The following is a 17,226-nucleotide window of genomic DNA, read 5'->3' as shown; positions in this document are numbered from 1 at the left end:
CACCGGGTATCAATTCTAATTGATCTGAACACAGTTTTCCAACAGTGTCCTAGCAGTGAAGCAGAGAGGATGGAGATGTCTCGAGTACCGTATGCATCAGCAGTGGGAAGTTTAATGTTCGCCATGATTTGTACAAGACCAGAAATTGCACAAGCAGTGGGAGCAGTTAGTCGGTATATGGCGAATCCTGGACAAGAGCATTGGAGCACGGTTAAGAGGATCCTTAGATACATTAAGGGTACCTCGGATGCTGCATTATGTTTTGGAGGATCTGATTTTACACTCAGAGGCTATGTGGATTCAGATTACGCAGGTGATCCAGATAAAAGAAAATCTACTACTGGTTATGTGTTTACAGTTGCAGGAGGTGCAGTCAGCTGGGTTTCAAAACTGCAAACAGTTGTGGCATTATCTACAACGCAAGCAGAATACATGACAGCTACTCAAGCTTGCAAGGAGGCAATATGGATTAAAAGGTTATTGGAGGAGCTTGGGCACAAACAAGATAAGATTCCCCTGTTTTGTGACAGTCAGAGTGCCTTGCACATTGCAAGGAATCCAGCCTTTCATTCCAGGACTAAACACATTGGAGTTCAATTTCACTTTGTTCGGGAATTAGTAGAGGAAGGAAGCGTGGATATACAGAAAATCCATACAAAGGATAACATAGCTGATTTTCTGACCAAGCCAGTGAATACGGAGAAGTTTGAGTGGTGTAGATCCTCAAGTGGCCTAGCAGAAACGTAAGCAGCGAGAATGGCAAGATTGAAAGGATGTGTGGAGATGTGTTTGATTCTCAATCAAATCTTCAAGTGGGAGAATGTCGACAGAAATTTCCAAAGACAAGACCTCATAATGAGGCTGTAGGTGGGAATATTATATTTGTTTAAATTGCATAAAGAAAACATGTGGCAATGTTGTCAAATATGGCGGATGACAAAATTGAAACGGAAGAATTAATGCGACGAAAATTTGCAGGATTTCACACGAGGGATCAGCTCTATAAATAGAGCTCTTCCCTCGGCATTCAAATCATCCCATTCTCAAGTTCTCTCATCTGATTCTTGAGTGTTCTTCATCTCCCTTGTTTATTTCTATATATATTTGTGAGATAGGTTTTTCTCCTGTATAAAAGAGTGAGTGTCTTTTTGGAAACACAGAGAGAGGTTGTAATTCTCTAAATATTATAGTGGAATCTTTTGGTCTTGCCCGTGGTTTTTACCCTAATAATTTTGGGGTTTTTCCACGTAAATCTTGGTGTCTATTTATTCTTCAATTTCCATAGTTTCTATCTCGTAATGCTGCACCTGGGACCAACAGTTTCGATTCCTGGATCCGCCCCTGGTGACAATACACATGTTATTGTCACATCAACATTATATCGGTGTTACATCTGCGTCACGTCCGAAAATGGAGTAAAATTGCGAAACAAATAAAGATAACAGACAAAAACTGCAAATTTGGCCACATAAATGATCAAAATCACAAATATACAAACATAAAAGATTTAAAAAACACACACACACACAATTTTCCCAAAATTTTATAGAACAAATTTAAGAGCTTATAATTAATTTGTTTAAGCGCCATAAGTAACGATATCAAAGCATGCATTTGAACAAGTCCGATATTGTTTTCAAATAACAATAAATAATATTATGCATAAATAGATTTTATTTCAACACCATGATTTTAATTCATGCCTTTAACAACCAACACTAGATATAGATTTATATTACATGAATCTTTATATCTCTAGATATATTTTATTATAGGTATAGAGAGGGAGGTCATAAGCGTCTATCTCTAATAGGTGGGGTGAACCTCTGCTCCGAACGGCTGTAGATGCATTGATAGAAAGACAAGCTACCGAACACCCAAGAGAGGAATACAAGGGGGCTCCTTTTTTTTGGTTGCACTTCTGGTAGAACGAGAGCTACATCGCAGACTAAAAGAAAAAGACGATTGCTCAGCCTTCAACACCTTTTCCATCTGCTGGTCTAAAGCACCCCGAGAGGGTGTGCCGGGCCCCTAGTTGTTCTCAATTAATGATATTTATTGAATTCCAAGTACTCCCTTTCTAGATGTCCACGTAGGAGTGCGGATTCCCCACTAGTTATGGAATCACCCAATCAAAATTTTAGTTCACCTATTTCGGCGCTAATAACTACTACCATAACAATAGGAGAAGATTCATCGTTCAAAGAGCTTTATTCGTTCAACTGGGGCATTGGTCATGGCCTAAAAGATATTTTAGAAGCTCATAAAGGTCCATTTACGGGCCAGGGCCATAAAGGTCTATATGAAATCCTAACAACGGCACTCACTCGTTCTACTTCTACCAAGAAGAGAATCTTGATTTGGATCGTAACCATTAAAAGATGAGAGCGATTGCCTAGTTTTTTGGGCTACCCATTGATGTTGTTCCACAATAAATTGAAATTCGATTTTGCCTATAGGCCTTCAAGTTCAACGGAATCTTCGACTTCTGTATCTTCCAAAAGGAAAAAAAGATCTCTGAGAGTTGTTTCCTGAATCCCTCGGGACTCGCCATTCTCACTTATACAGGATTCCATTTTGTCTCCACAAGTTAGCCTGTCTGCCTGCAAGGCCAAAAGAAAGATTGATAACTGATGTCAGGTAAGGGATACCGCCACCAGAGAAGCCTGCCACTCCATCAAGATTACCTCAATCAGCCCTTTTATATAAATTGAAAGGTCCAAATGATCAACTCTGCCTTTTTTTAATTTTTTTTTATCCACTACTATTGGAAAAAGGGTACATGGGTAAGAAGCAATTTTGTTTGCAAGCAGATTCTTACAATCCGGTCTATAAGAAGCAAATTGATAAAGAAAAACATTCATAAAATCCAAAAAAAAAAACAAAAACATTCATGACCACGGGTGAGACGGTTCGCAGGGCGCTTAGGTGCTAAAGGTAGAAAGGTAGATATGTAAATCACCTACTTAGATTCTGCCCTTCTAAAAGGAACATCGGCTCTAACAATTCCATCGCCGTCTACCAAAACCTCGATCCCGAAGCCTTCGGGGTATCTTTCCGAGCTTTCACTAGCAAAAGGGGACAGCCATGCCATGCCAACAGACTGAAAAATGAAAAAAACAATTATTTTTATGTAAAAAACACTGCAAAAATAGATTGACCGGTCGATATATTTATCTTACAAATAAAAATGTGTGAAACCGCCTTTAAAAAAAACCTACTCATTTTCCTATGTCTTTCGCTTAATGTTGGTTTTTATATTAAATTCGTGCATAATACTTTATGAATCTGACAGAAAATTTTAACATAATATAATTACACCTACAAAAGTTTTTGAGTAGCTTTCTTGTGAGATAATCTCATGGATTTATATTTATGAGATAGGTTGAAGCAATTCATATATATGATGGAAAAATAATATTTTTAATATTTTTGACATAAAAAATAATATTTTTTCATGAGTCGTCAGATTAAGTCTGAAATTCGTCTCACAAAATTGGCATGTTAAATCGTATAGAGTTTTTGTAAAAGTTTTTACGTTTGCCCAGTTGAATTAATTAAATTTTATTCGACTTCGGTTTCTTTGAATAAAAAATGCATGGTTCAACACATACATTTTGAATAATTAATTAATAGTAATCCTTTTATTTTCTAATGTTTAATTAATATTGAATTCAATTCAAGTTTCCGTTGGGCCCAATCTCAAAGAGCAGATTGAATTCAATATGTAACACCCGGTATTTCTAAATATGTAAATCCGCATGCATAATTAGGATATTTAATTATTTAAATTTTTGATTTATGGGTTAAATAATTATGTGAATTATTGGTGCATGATTTAATTTATTTTAAGCCATTTAACCCATAATTAGTGATTTTTATGATTTTTAGTATTTTAATTATTTGATCGCGTAGACGGGACCGTGGACGGACGAGATGAAAACTTTCCACCCAAATTATTTTATGAGCCTTTTTAGAGCCCTAAAATATTATTTTGAGTTTTATTATCTCAAAATTTTAAGTATTTAATTTTATATAATTTTAGGAGTCCATTTTATTCAAAATTAGTCAAAATAATGACTTTTAATTATCTTTAAAATTCCCCTAATTTCTAATTTCGGGATTTTATAAATTATAATTTAAGTTTCTGATTTGAACTTTTATTTAGAATGTTTAAATTTTATATTATTTTTTTTAAAACTTTTAATTATTATTAATTAACCTAAAAACCTATTTTCTTAAATATTAAAACCTAATCTACCCAACCCCACACACACCCACACGTCACTTTCCCATCAGCCGCCATCCCACCCCTCCACTCTCCTTCCTCGACCCAGCAGCTCAAGAAGACACCATAGCCAAGATCTTTGAAGCTCCAAAGTTTATTTTTTGTCGCCCCGTCGTCCCGGAACCGTCCCACGCCCGTGTTTCTCGTCGTTTACGGTGAAAGGCATGAATTCTTCACTACTTTTTGTACATATCAGATGTTATAATATGTATATTGTTATGCATCGAGATTTCAAGTTTTTTTTTTTTAGAAACGGGTTGGCTTCCTGGGTTGTATGCGCACGGGTTGGATTGTTGTTTTTTTTTTTTTTTTCTGAAGCATACTCACGTGGTTCTTAACCATGGTGTATACTACTGCTGGTCTAGGTCCGTAGGGCAAGCCTTGGCCAGGTCTTGGAATGGAGTGGGCTCGGTCGATCGGGAATCCTCAGCATGGGGCAGTAGGGGGCGCAGATTAGGTTGGATGGAAGAGGCTGGTTCGGCGTGGGCTCGGGCTGCATGGGGATGGGCCCTTGCTCAGGTCAGTACCGCCCAGACGTGGGTCACGTCTGGGCGGCAGCACTCCGGCCAGAGGCGGCCGGAGCTGGCCGGCAGCAGGCCCCGAGGGCCTGCTGCTCACGGCCGAGAGAGAGACTGAGAGAGGGCGGGTCGGTTTTAGGGTTGCAAGGTGGTTCCGGGTCGGGTCATGTGGTTCGGGTCGGGTCTAAAATAATATGGGTTAAGTTAGTTGGGTCCGGGTCCGGGTTATTTTAATTGGGCTCGGGTATTTTTATTTTTAAGTTTTTAAGTTAATTAGGAGTTAAATGGGCTAATTAAATTCCCAAAAATTTAATTAGTACCATTTAATCTATTTGGGCTCCATTAAATTATTTTGGGTTAATTTAATTATTTTTGGGCTTTTATTAATTTTTATTTAAATTTTTAAGTTGGCCAGAAATTTTTATGGGCTTGGGAGCCCATGAAAGTTATTGGGCCTGTTATTGGGCTTTTGGGCCCATTGGGCCAGAGACAGTGTTATTGGGCCTAAGTTAGTCTTAATGGGCTTTGGTTGATTTATTGAGCCTAGAAAAGTTGTTAATGGGCTTAAGTACACTAATGGGCCAAGTCTTAAGTTAATGGGCTTGTATGTCTAGGGCCAGCAGTTGAATCAAACCATGAGAAAATTCATGTGTCCTGAGTTTATATTTAATTATTTTATGCATGAAAAGTTATTTGAATATTTATATGATATTAGAAAATAAATTAAATATAAATGAAGGACACACAAGTTATTTAAAGTACATGCATTCATGAAATCAATTTTTTTATGCTATGATTGAAGTTCTATGGTTGAGCAAATAAAATATTTTAGGTGGAAATTGAAGTAGTGTGGCCATTTATGTATGGGCAGTTTCTGCCATTTATGTATGGGTGGTTCGCCACCAGCCTCGTACGATGGTTTCTTAGACTGATCAGTCGCAATATAAGTATGGGTCACACTTACGGATAGGACCATTCGATGTTAAGAAAATAAGTGCTCAACAACTCAAGTATGTATGATATTATGTATGTTATGTATAATTCAGTGATTTCTTTAAGCAACATTTATGTTATTATTTTTGAAGCATGCTCATGCATTTATAGGTTAAGTATTATGTATGAAAGTGTTTTAAATTATTTTAAACCCTTGTTATGTTAGCATGTTGGGCCTCTAGGCTCACTACACTGGTATGGTGCAGGTGAGTACGTTGAGGATGATGTTGTCCCCACCGGAGGCGAGGATGTATGAGCGGACATGCAGTGACCCCGTGACCGTGATAGATGTCTGAGTCACAGTGCATGTTTTGAGTATTTTTAACATGATACATTATTATTTTTCAGTATTTGTGGTTTGAATATTTCATGGGAATATTTTCAGTGCATACAGTTTTAATCATTTTATTTATGCAGTATTTTTTAATTAAATATTTGACTCAGATGTTTATTTTATTTTAAAGAAAGCATTTTATTTAAGTTATTTATTTAATTATTTATTTTAAAACTTTTTATTCTGTGCATATATGTATGGGCATATATGTACATATTTTATTTAGTAAGTAAATATAAAAAAAAATAAAAATAAAAATTTTCCGCATATTTATTTATTAATTATAGAGTTAGGATCGTTTCAGTTGGTATCAGAGCACGGTCCTTGGAGGGGTCATTACTGCTATGCGAGCTCAGAAATCCACGCTACCGGTCTGTAAGTTTTAAGTGTTTATAGCATGATTTAATTTTTAGAATTTAAGTTAGCATTAATTTGAAACAACTTAGTTATGCATGGCGATTTACGTAAATAAATATGTGGTGGTGCAGAATGCCTCCGAGACCAGTTAACAGACGTGGGGGACCTCCACCTCCACCTCCACCTCCACCTCCGCAGAACCCTATTGCAGCATTGGAGCAGGCCAATGCAAATATGATGGCAGGGATTACTGCTCTGTTAGAGCAGCAGGTTACTCGTCCCAGGTTGTCCCACGAGGAGGACGTTGCTGAGAGGTTCCAGAAGAAGGGACCCAAGGAGTTTGTGGGGACCACCGATCCTTTGGTGGCGGAGGGATGGATTCGCTCTCTGGAGTCCATCTTTGCTTATATGGGGATCACAGACACCGACAGGGTGAACTGTGCGACGTACATGCTGCGAGGTGATGCAGCGCTCTGGTGGGAGGGTGCAGCCAGGGGAGTTCACCTTCCTACACTGACCTGGGCAGAGTTTAGGCGTATCTTCTACGCCAAGTACTTTACTGAGGATGTGCGCAGTCGCATGATCCGTGAGTTTATGAGTCTCCGTCAGGGGGACAAGGCCGTGGTTGAGTATGTGAGGCTGTTCGAGAGGGGCTGTCACTTTGTGCCCTTGATTGCTGATAGTCCGCAGGAGAAGATGAGACAGTTTGTGGAGGGCCTGAAGGATGATATCAGGCATGATGTTCGTATGGCAGACGTCCTTACTTATGAGTCTGCAGTCAGTAGAGCCTTGCGTTTCGAGGAGGGTCGGAGAGAGATCCAGAGAGAGCAGCAGGGGAAGAGGCAGTTTCAGACGGGGTATCAGCGACCATCTTCGCAGCCTCCTGCGAAGAAACAGTTTACAGGGCCATCTAAGGGCTCGAATCAGCAGAGGCCTCAGGGGAAGCCACAGCAGCAGACTAGGGGCGGGGCCCCTACTCCAGGGAGATATCCAGTATGTCCGAAGTGTCAGAATATGCATTTCGGGCAGTGTCTTATGGGAGCAGGAGTCTGCTATCGTTGCAAAGAGCCGGGGCATCAGATTGCCAACTGCCCGCAGAGGCAGAACGTCAGTGGGCGAGTATATGTGATGCAGGCAGAGGAGGCTGACCCAGATACCTCCTTGATCACCGGTATACCTAACCCCTAGACCTTTTTCAATTCTTTGCTTTTGTTTATTGCGATTATATTTGAATGCCTGTTACTTGAGTTTAACTATCAGCATGCTAGAATAAGAATTTTGTTTCTTTGTGATTAGAATTAAGGGTTGTAGTGTTTTAACCTTGGGAGCGTAGTGGTATGAATTGTTGGGAATCTTCTGCGTGCAGGGAGAATTCTAGTTGGAGGCAACTCCACGTTTGCGTTGCTAGATTCAGGAGCCACGCATTCGTTTATCTCCCGAGATTTTATCAGACGGATAGGCATTACACCGGAGGTTGTCGACTGTGGTTACGATGTTACCATGCCATCCGGACAGACTATCACTACCACTAGTGTCATCAGGGATCTGGAATTGGAGTTGCAGGGACACTCCATTCGAGCAGATCTAGTGGTTCTTCCATTGACCGGGTTTGACTTGATTTTGGGTATGGACTGGCTATCAGTTAATAGAGCTTCGATTGATTTCCGACGTAGGACAGTGTCAGTAAAGCCAGCGGGAGGTGAGATGTTTACTTTCTTTGCATCTCAGTCTAGCAGTATTCCTCAGATGATATCACTTGTTCGTGCGAGGAAATTATTGCGCCATGGATGTCAGGGCTTTCTTGCTAGTGTGGCCACTACCTCAGACGTTTCTAGCAGATCTTTATCAGATATAGAGGTGGTACGTGATTATCCAGATGTTTTTCCTGACGATGTTGCAGGAGTTCCACCAGTGAGAGAGGTGGAGTTCAGTATTGAGTTGTTGCCGGATACTGTGTCTATCTCTAAGGCACCGTATCGACTTGCTCCTACAGAGATGAGAGAGTTGAAGGAGCAGATTCAGGAGCTGTTGGAGAAGGGCTTTGTTCGTCCTAGCTTTTCTCCATGGGGAGCTCCAGTGTTGTTTGTGAAGAAGAAGGACGGCAGCATGAGATTGTGCATCGACTACCGAGAGCTCAACAGAGTCACAGTGAAGAATAAGTATCCACTACCGAGGATAGAGGATTTATTCGATCAGTTGCAGGGAGCTTCGGTATTCTCCAAGATCGATTTGCGATCTGGTTACCATCAGCTGAGAGTCAGAGATTCAGACGTGTCTAAGACTGCCTTTAGGACACGATATGGGCACTATGAGTTCTTGGTGATGCCCTTTGGGTTTACCAATGCTCCAGCAGTTTTTATGGATCTCATGCATCGTGTCTTCCAGCCGTATCTAGATCAGTTTGTCATTGTATTCATTGATGACATATTGATCTACTCGAGGAGCATTGAGGAGCATATACAACATTTGCATACAGCCTTGCAGACTTTGAGGGAGCATCGACTGTTTGCAAAGTTCAGTAAGTGTGAGTTTTGGTTGAAGCAGGTGGCGTTTCTAGGCCACATTATTTCTAGGGATGGGATTGCAGTGGATCAGTCCAAGGTGCAGGCAGTGAGGGATTGGGGGATTCCAAAGAATGCTTCGGAGATTCGCAGCTTCTTGGGTTTAGCAGGATACTATAGGAAGTTCATCAAGGGTTTTTCCTCTATTGCAGTACCCTTGACTTCCTTAACCAAGAAGAACGCGAAGTATATTTGGAGTCCAGATTGTCAGAGGAGCTTTGATCAACTGAAGGATGCACTTACTTCAGCACCTGTGTTAGCTATGACAGTGCCACATGAGGAGTTAGTGGTGTACACCGACGCGTCCAAGCTTGGTTTGGGCGCAGTACTTATGCAGAGTGGCAGAGTTATTGCATATGCGTCGCGACAGTTGAAGATTCATGAGCAGAACTATCCGACGCATGATTTGGAGCTTGCAGCAGTGGTATTTGCGTTGAAAATCTGGAGGCACTATCTGTATGGCGAGAAGTGCAAGATTTTCACAGACCACAAGAGTCTCAAGTACTTCTTCACACAGAAGGAGTTGAACATGAGACAGCGCAGATGGTTGGAGTTGGTGAAGGACTATGACTGTGACATTAGCTACCATCCGGGTAAAGCTAATGTAGTGGCCGATGCTTTGAGTCGGAATTCGTCAGTGGTATCATGTTTGACCGTACAGTTACCACTACAGAGCGAGATTCAGAGATTTGGCTTGGAGTGTTATCCGAGTGGTTGTGCACCGAGCTTGTCAGTGTTGACGGTGCAGCCAGTTCTGCGAGATCGGATTAGAGAGGGACAGTCTACTGATGAGGAGTTACAGCGATGGAGACAGAGAGATGAGGCTAGAGGTAATCTCTTGTATACAGTGGAGGATGGTATTGTTCAGTACCGTGGTAGGATGTGGGTACCGAACGTCGATTAGTTGAGAGCTGAGATTTTGGCAGAGGCTCACACATCTCCGTACTCCATTCACCCCGGAAGTACTAAGATGTACAAAGACTTGCAGCTATTGTATTGGTGGCCCGGGATGAAGAGTGACATCGGGAGAGTGGTGTCAGAGTGCTTGACTTGTCAGCAAGTCAAGGCAGAGCATCAGCGTCCAGCAGGACTTCTTAGACCTCTTCCTATTCCGGAATGGAAATGGGAGAATATTACGATGGACTTTGTGGTTGGCTTACCGAGGAGTGCCAGAGGTTGCACAGCGATTTGGGTGATTGTAGATAGACTCACCAAGTCAGCTCATTTCTTGCCGGTGAGGACTACTTATACTTTGACACAGTATGCAGAGCTTTACATCAGAGAGATTGTTAGACTGCATGGCATACCAGTGTCTATTGTGTCAGACAGATATCCGAGATTCACATCTGCGTTTTGGAAGAGTCTGCACACAGCTTTGGGGACGAGGCTTTTGTTCAGTACAACATTTCATCCCCAGACAGATGGTCAGTCTGAGAGAGTGATTCAGGTTCTCGAGGATCTTCTGAGAGCTTGTGTCATTGATTTTCGGGGCTCTTGGGAGACTAGACTGCCATTAGTGGAGTTTGCCTATAACAACAGTTTTCAGTCGTCTATAGGTATGGCTCCTTATGCAACATTGTATGGGAGGAGATGTAGATCTCCTGTGCATTGGGATGAGGTTGGTGAGCGGATTTTACTGGGTCCAGAGATTGTGCAGCAGACAGCTGACATAGTGACTCAGATTCGAGATCGGATGAGGACAGCTCAGAGTCGGCAGAAGAGTTATGCAGATGCCAGACGACGAGATTTGGAGTTCGCTGTAGGTGATCACGTATTCCTGAAGGTATCACCTATGAAGGGAGTAGTGCGTTTTGGCCGGAGAGGCAAGCTTAATCCGATGTATATAGGGCCATTTGAGATCTTGGAGAGGGTTGGCACGTTGGCCTACCGTTTAGCTCTACCTCCAGGGCTAGCGGCAGTGCACAACGTTTTCCATGTATCTATGCTTCGGAGATATGTCTCCAACCCGTCGCATGTGTTGGATTTCGAGCCCTTGCAGTTGCCACCAGATCTAGTGTATGAGGAGAGGCCAGTGCGGATCTTGGCAAGAGAGGAGCGGAGGATTAGGACGCGGGTCATACCGATGGTCAGAGTCCAGTGGCTGAATCACTCAGAGGAGGAAGCTACTTGGGAGACCGAGGCAGACATGAGGACTCGCTACCCGGAGTTGTTCGGGTAAGTACTTTAATTTCGAGGACGAAATTCAATTTAAGGGGGGGAGAATTGTAACACCCGGTATTTCTAAATACGTAAATCCGCATGCATAATTAGGATATTTAATTATTTAAATTTTTAATTTATGGGTTAAATAATTATGTGAATTATTGGTGCATGATTTAATTTATTTTAAGCCATTTAACCCATAATTAGTGATTTTTATGATTTTTAGTATTTTAATTATTTGATCGCGTAGACGGGACCGTGGACGGACGGGATGACAACTTTCCACCCAAATTATTTTATGAGCCTTTTTAGAGCCCTAAAATATTATTTTGAGTTTTATTATCTCAAAATTTTAAGTATTTAATTTTATATAATTTTAGGAGTCCATTTTATTCAAAATTAGTCAAAATAATGACTTTTAATTATCTTTAAAATTCCCCTAATTTCTAATTTCGGGATTTTATAAATTATAATTTAAGTTTCTGATTTGAACTTTTATTTAGAATGTTTAAATTTTATATTATTTTTTTAAAACTTTTAATTATTATTAATTAACCTAAAAACCTATTTTCTTAAATATTAAACCTAATCTACCCAACCCCATACACACCCACACGTCACTTTCCCATCAGCCGCCATCCCACCCCTCCACTCTCCTTCCTCGACCCAGCAGCTCAAGAAGACACCATAGCCAAGATCTTTGAAGCTCCAAAGTTCATTTTTTGTCGCCCCGTCGTCCCGGAACCGTCCCACGCCCGTGTTTCTCGTCGTTTACGGTGAAAGGCATGAATTCTTCACTACTTTTTGTACATATCAGATGTTATAATATGTATATTGTTATGCATCGAGATTTCAAGTTTTTTTTTTTTAGAAACGGGTTGGCTTCCTGGGTTGTATGCGCACGGGTTGGATTGTTGTTTTTTTTTTTTTTCTGAAGCATACTCACGTGGTTCTTAACCATGGTGCATACTACTGCTGGTCTAGGTCCGTAGGGCAAGCCTTGGCCAGGTCTTGGAATGGAGTGGGCTCGGTCGATCGGGAATCCTCAGCATGGGGCAGTAGGGGGCGCAGATTAGGTTGGATGGAAGAGGCTGGTTCGGCGTGGGCTCGGGCTGCATGGGGATGGGCCCTTGCTCAGGTCAGTACCGCCCAGACGTGGGTCACGTCTGGGCGGCAGCACTCCGGCCAGAGGCGGCCGGAGCTGGCCGGCAGCAGGCCCCGAGGGCCTGCTGCTCACGGCCGAGAGAGAGACTGAGAGAGAGCGGGTCGGTTTTAGGGTTGCAAGGTGGTTCCGGGTCGGGTCATGTGGTCCGGGTCGGGTCTAAAATAATATGGGTTAAGTTAGTTGGGTCCGGGTCCGGGTTATTTTAATTGGGCTCGGGTATTTTTATTTTTAAGTTTTTAAGTTAATTAGGAGTTAAATGGGCTAATTAAATTCCCAAAAATTTAATTAGTACCATTTAATCTATTTGGGCTCCATTAAATTATTTTGGGTTAATTTAATTATTTTTGGGCTTTTATTAATTTTTATTTAAATTTTTAAGTTGGCCAAAAATTTTTATGGGCTTGGGAGCCCATGAAAGTTATTGGGCCTGTTATTGGGCTTTTGAGCCCATTGGGCCAGGGACAGTGTTATTGGGCCTAAGTTAGTCTTAATGGGCTTTGGTTGATTTATTGGGCCTAGAAAAGTTGTTAATGGGTTTAAGTACACTAATGGGCCAAGTCTTAAGTTAATGGGCTTGTATGTCTAGGGCCAGCAGTTGAATCAAACCATGAGAAAATTCATGTGTCCTGAGTTTATATTTAATTATTTTATGCATGAAAAGTTATTTGAATATTTATATGATATTAGAAAATAAATTAAATATAAATGAAGGACACACAAGTTATTTAAAGTACATGCATTCATGAAATCAATTTTTTTATGCTATGATTGAAGTTCTATGGTTGAGCAAATAAAATATTTTAGGTGGAAATTGAAGTAGTGTGGCCATTTATGTATGGGCAGTTTCTGCCATTTATGTATGGGTGGTTCGCCACCAGCCTCGTACGATGGTTTCTTAGACTGATCAGTCGCAATATAAGTATGGGTCACACTTACGGATAGGACCATTCGATGTTAAGAAAATAAGTGCTCAACAACTCAAGTATGTATGATATTATGTATGTTATGTATAATTCAGTGATTTCTTTAAGCAACATTTATGTTATTATTTTTGAAGCATGCTCATGCATTTATAGGTTAAGTATTATGTATGAAAGTGTTTTAAATTATTTTAAACCCTTGTTATGTTAGCATGTTGGGCCTCTAGGCTCACTACACTGGTATGGTGCAGGTGAGTACGTTGAGGATGATGTTGTCCCCACCGGAGGCGAGGATGTATGAGCGGACATGCAGTGACCCCGTGACCGTGATAGATGTCTGAGTCACAGTGCATGTTTTGAGTATTTTTAACATGATACATTATTATTATTTTTCAGTATTTGTGGTTTGAATATTTCATGGGAATATTTTCAGTGCATACAGTTTTAATCATTTTATTTATGCAGTATTTTTTAATTAAATATTTGACTCAGATGTTTATTTTATTTTAAAGAAAGCATTTTATTTAAGTTATTTATTTAATTATTTATTTTAAAACTTTTTATTCTGTGCATATATGTATGGGCATATATGTACATATTTTATTTAGTAAGTAAATATAAAAAAAAAAAAAAAAATTCCGCATATTTATTTATTAATTTTAGAATTAGGGTCGTTTCACAATATCTCATCAAGGGATCAGAACCTTGCCTCAATAATCATCACACGTGCACACGGGATTATCTTACTAAACTTATCATATTTTCAAATCAACAATAATTAGTAATTAACAACTAAAATTTAATTATAATAAAATTATTTGGTACCGAAATGGGATTTTTTTAAAAAAAAAATTATTTTAACTTCAATCCGAGGTTAATTTCCAACCCCGTATACAATATAAATGCCTAGAATCCGATTTTTTTTTTTTAAAAATGTTTAACCCCGGATTATATATATTCCTAATCTAGTCAACGTTGCTTCAAATAAAAATAAATAATTGCCTACAAGGGAGTATTCGAATCAGTATATACGTGAATGTTGGACCAATCGTTAGATTTTAGAAGTTCGATTCGATTATCTCTACAAATACTTTCTTTGGTAAGTCTATTACAATACTTTTTCAATGTAATTTATCTCACTAACATGATTAATATGGGACTATGTTAGTCCGCATGTTTACTGATCTAGTGCACACTTCCTAAGGCTGTGAGTTTCATCGTCAACAAAAAATAGAAATCAATGCACAATCATGTATTTTTTTTTTTTTTGGTTCTAAGAAACTTCACAAAAATAATTGTTTTTGTCAAAGTAATAGATGGACAAAAACCCTTTTTATATTTGAATAATTTTATTATTTTAACTTTTTTTCAATTTAAAAATATAAAAAAAATATTTATATATTTTTAGATACAACATAAATTATTTATGCGCACGAATTTTCGTCAGCGTAGATTACTATTACTAAATACATAACAAGGCAACAAAGTGACGTAAGTGATTTTATTTTATTGTAATTTTTTTGCCACATCTAAGTCGAAGGCTCGAAGCAATTCCATGCACACAATTACATATTATTTAATGTGATACAAAACTCTTGGTCCTTTTATTTATCGACCTTGGAAAGATACAGCCACCTGATCATGGCATGGAATAAACGGCAGCTATAGCCCAAGAGTTACACTTCTAATTTCCTTTGTCTTCAGCCCCTGCATGCCAACACATGACCTCTCTCAAATTTGGGAAAAGTGGTGTCATTAGACCGAATAATCATCAGCACCATCAATAATTTTATATACTATGAAAAAAAAACTTGAAAACTGTAATTTTGGTCATTTATCTTTGTCACTTTGCGATTTCGATCTTTTATAATTTTATATTTCAATTTTAGTCCTGCATGTTTCGATTTTTGACAATTTCAATCTTTTTTATTCGAAAATAATTACGTGACACTATGCACGTCAGCTCCACATCAGCACTGTGTTGGTGCCACGTCATCGTCACATCAGAAAAAAGGACTAAAATTGCCAAGAAAAATAAAGATAGCGGACTAAAACTGAAATTTGAAAATATTGAGAACCAAAATCGCAAAGTGACAAACAATTTTCCAAAAAAAAAAACCATCAAACAAAATCTAATACGTTCCCACCAAAACAAGAAGCTGCAATTTGTAGTCGTAAACAACAAAATAAATGAATCAAGATTTTCGGTAGCGATCACGCACCTGGACTGCATCTGATCGAGCACTTGCGGTCGCACCTAGCCGTCTCCCGAGCTGAAAAATCGAAATCAAAAGGATCCCAAAAAAAAAAAAAATTCCTGATCCGTGCGTAACACAGATGAAGATCGATCGATGTATCTAGAAGCGGAATTAATGGAAAGGGATCGATTTTACGTACGTTTCTGGGGATTGACGCAGGCCGTGGAGCAAGCATCGTAACAGTCGGAGGCGTCGGGCTGGACCCCCTCCATGTGAGCTGAAATCAGCAGCAGAATGCAAAGCATTATCGCCATCTTCTCCATTAATTTGTTATGGTGCGTCCCAATTTGCTTCGTGTTTCTTTATTTTACTACTGTAATCAATGTTAGTTGGTTCCACCTCCACTTTTGGAATTAATGCTGACCCCATCTCTTTTAATGGTATGGCACCCGCCAACCCTCCACCGCACCTTATCTTATCATACGGTGGCTTGTCGCTCGGGTAAATTGCAATTTTCGTCAATGTATGTCATTTTGCGATTTCGATCCTTTATATTTTTATATTTCAGTTTTAGTTCTGCATGTTTTGATTTTTGGCAATTTAAGTCTTTTTTATTCGAAAATGCTTACGTGGAACTATACACGTCAGCTCCACATCAGCACTGCGTTGGTGTCACATCAGCGTCACATCGAAAAAAAAATACTAAATTTGCCCAAAAAAAAATAAATATAAAGGACTAAAACTGAAATCTAAAAATATAAAGGATCAAAATCGCAAATTGACAAACATACGAGACTAAAAAAAGCAATTTTCCCTTGTCCTAATTGTTAATTTTAGGTAGTGTTTGTAAAAGATTATGCTTTTGTAGAAGCGATTAAATTTATAAATTATAAAAAAGTTAAAAAAAATCAAAAATTGGTAGTGTTTGGAAACAAATGTGAAAATCTAAAAATCAAAGTTGGATAGTGTTTGATTAATAAGTGATTAGATTGATTTTAACATTGATCTTTTTATTAGAATCACTTTTGAAGAATCATAATCACCATATGACTAGATTTTGAATTTCAATTAATTTAAGCATAAGCTAACACATAATTTAGGTTTAAAAAACACACAAAAGTGATTTTTTTAAAACCAAAATCTAACAATCATTTTTTTAGTGATTGCAAACACTCCTTTAATGGTTCAGTGATTTGTCACGCTCTCCAACATTAATTATGTTTAGTGTTAAAATATTAAATATAAATAATTAAATTCATGATTTTGGGCAATACCTTAAAGGTAAAATCTTATTCATCGATAGATAGATATAATATGTTTTGATGTGTTGAAAAGTGTCAATAAGTAGAAAAATTCAACGATAAACATGGTATTTAAGGAAGATTTTCAAAATTTTATAATAAATTTTTTTGTTTTCTAATTGGACGATGCATAATCCATTTGATTTAATTTTATTTTAAGTATTTATTCAATACTTTTTCATATTTTTATTAATTTTCAATCGATAATTATATTAAATAATGGAACATGTGAAAACTATTAATAATATATATAATAATAGAGAAACATAATTCATTTAAGAATTTAGGCTCTGTTTTTAATAATGTGTACTCTATGGTTGCGTTTACTTATTGTGATAAGTAAAGAATTATATTATTAATCTTAAGCAATCATATGTTTACTTGTTTTTTAGGGCCCGTAATAACTCATAAAGCTCATCCATGGTTAC

The 17,226-nt window shown here is 38.7% G+C and overlaps 1 long non-coding RNA gene across 1 annotated transcript; it reads right to left on the bottom strand.

The window, feature by feature from the left end:
* Positions 1 to 14,786: 14,786 nt before the first annotated feature.
* LOC140867532 (uncharacterized) lies at positions 14,787 to 15,907 on the bottom strand. The gene is made up of 3 exons (XR_012145170.1): positions 15,697 to 15,907; positions 15,522 to 15,572; positions 14,787 to 15,006 (listed from the first exon to the last, which is right to left on the bottom strand). It is a non-coding gene; the product is annotated as an uncharacterized lncRNA (long non-coding RNA).
* Between the last annotated feature and the right edge of the window lie 1,319 nt (positions 15,908 to 17,226).

Source organism: Henckelia pumila, chromosome 4 (genome assembly GCF_033568475.1).
Source record: "Henckelia pumila isolate YLH828 chromosome 4, ASM3356847v2, whole genome shotgun sequence".
Taxonomy (NCBI): Eukaryota; Viridiplantae; Streptophyta; class Magnoliopsida; order Lamiales; family Gesneriaceae; genus Henckelia; species Henckelia pumila.
This window is presented reverse-complemented; position numbering and strand designations above follow the sequence as displayed.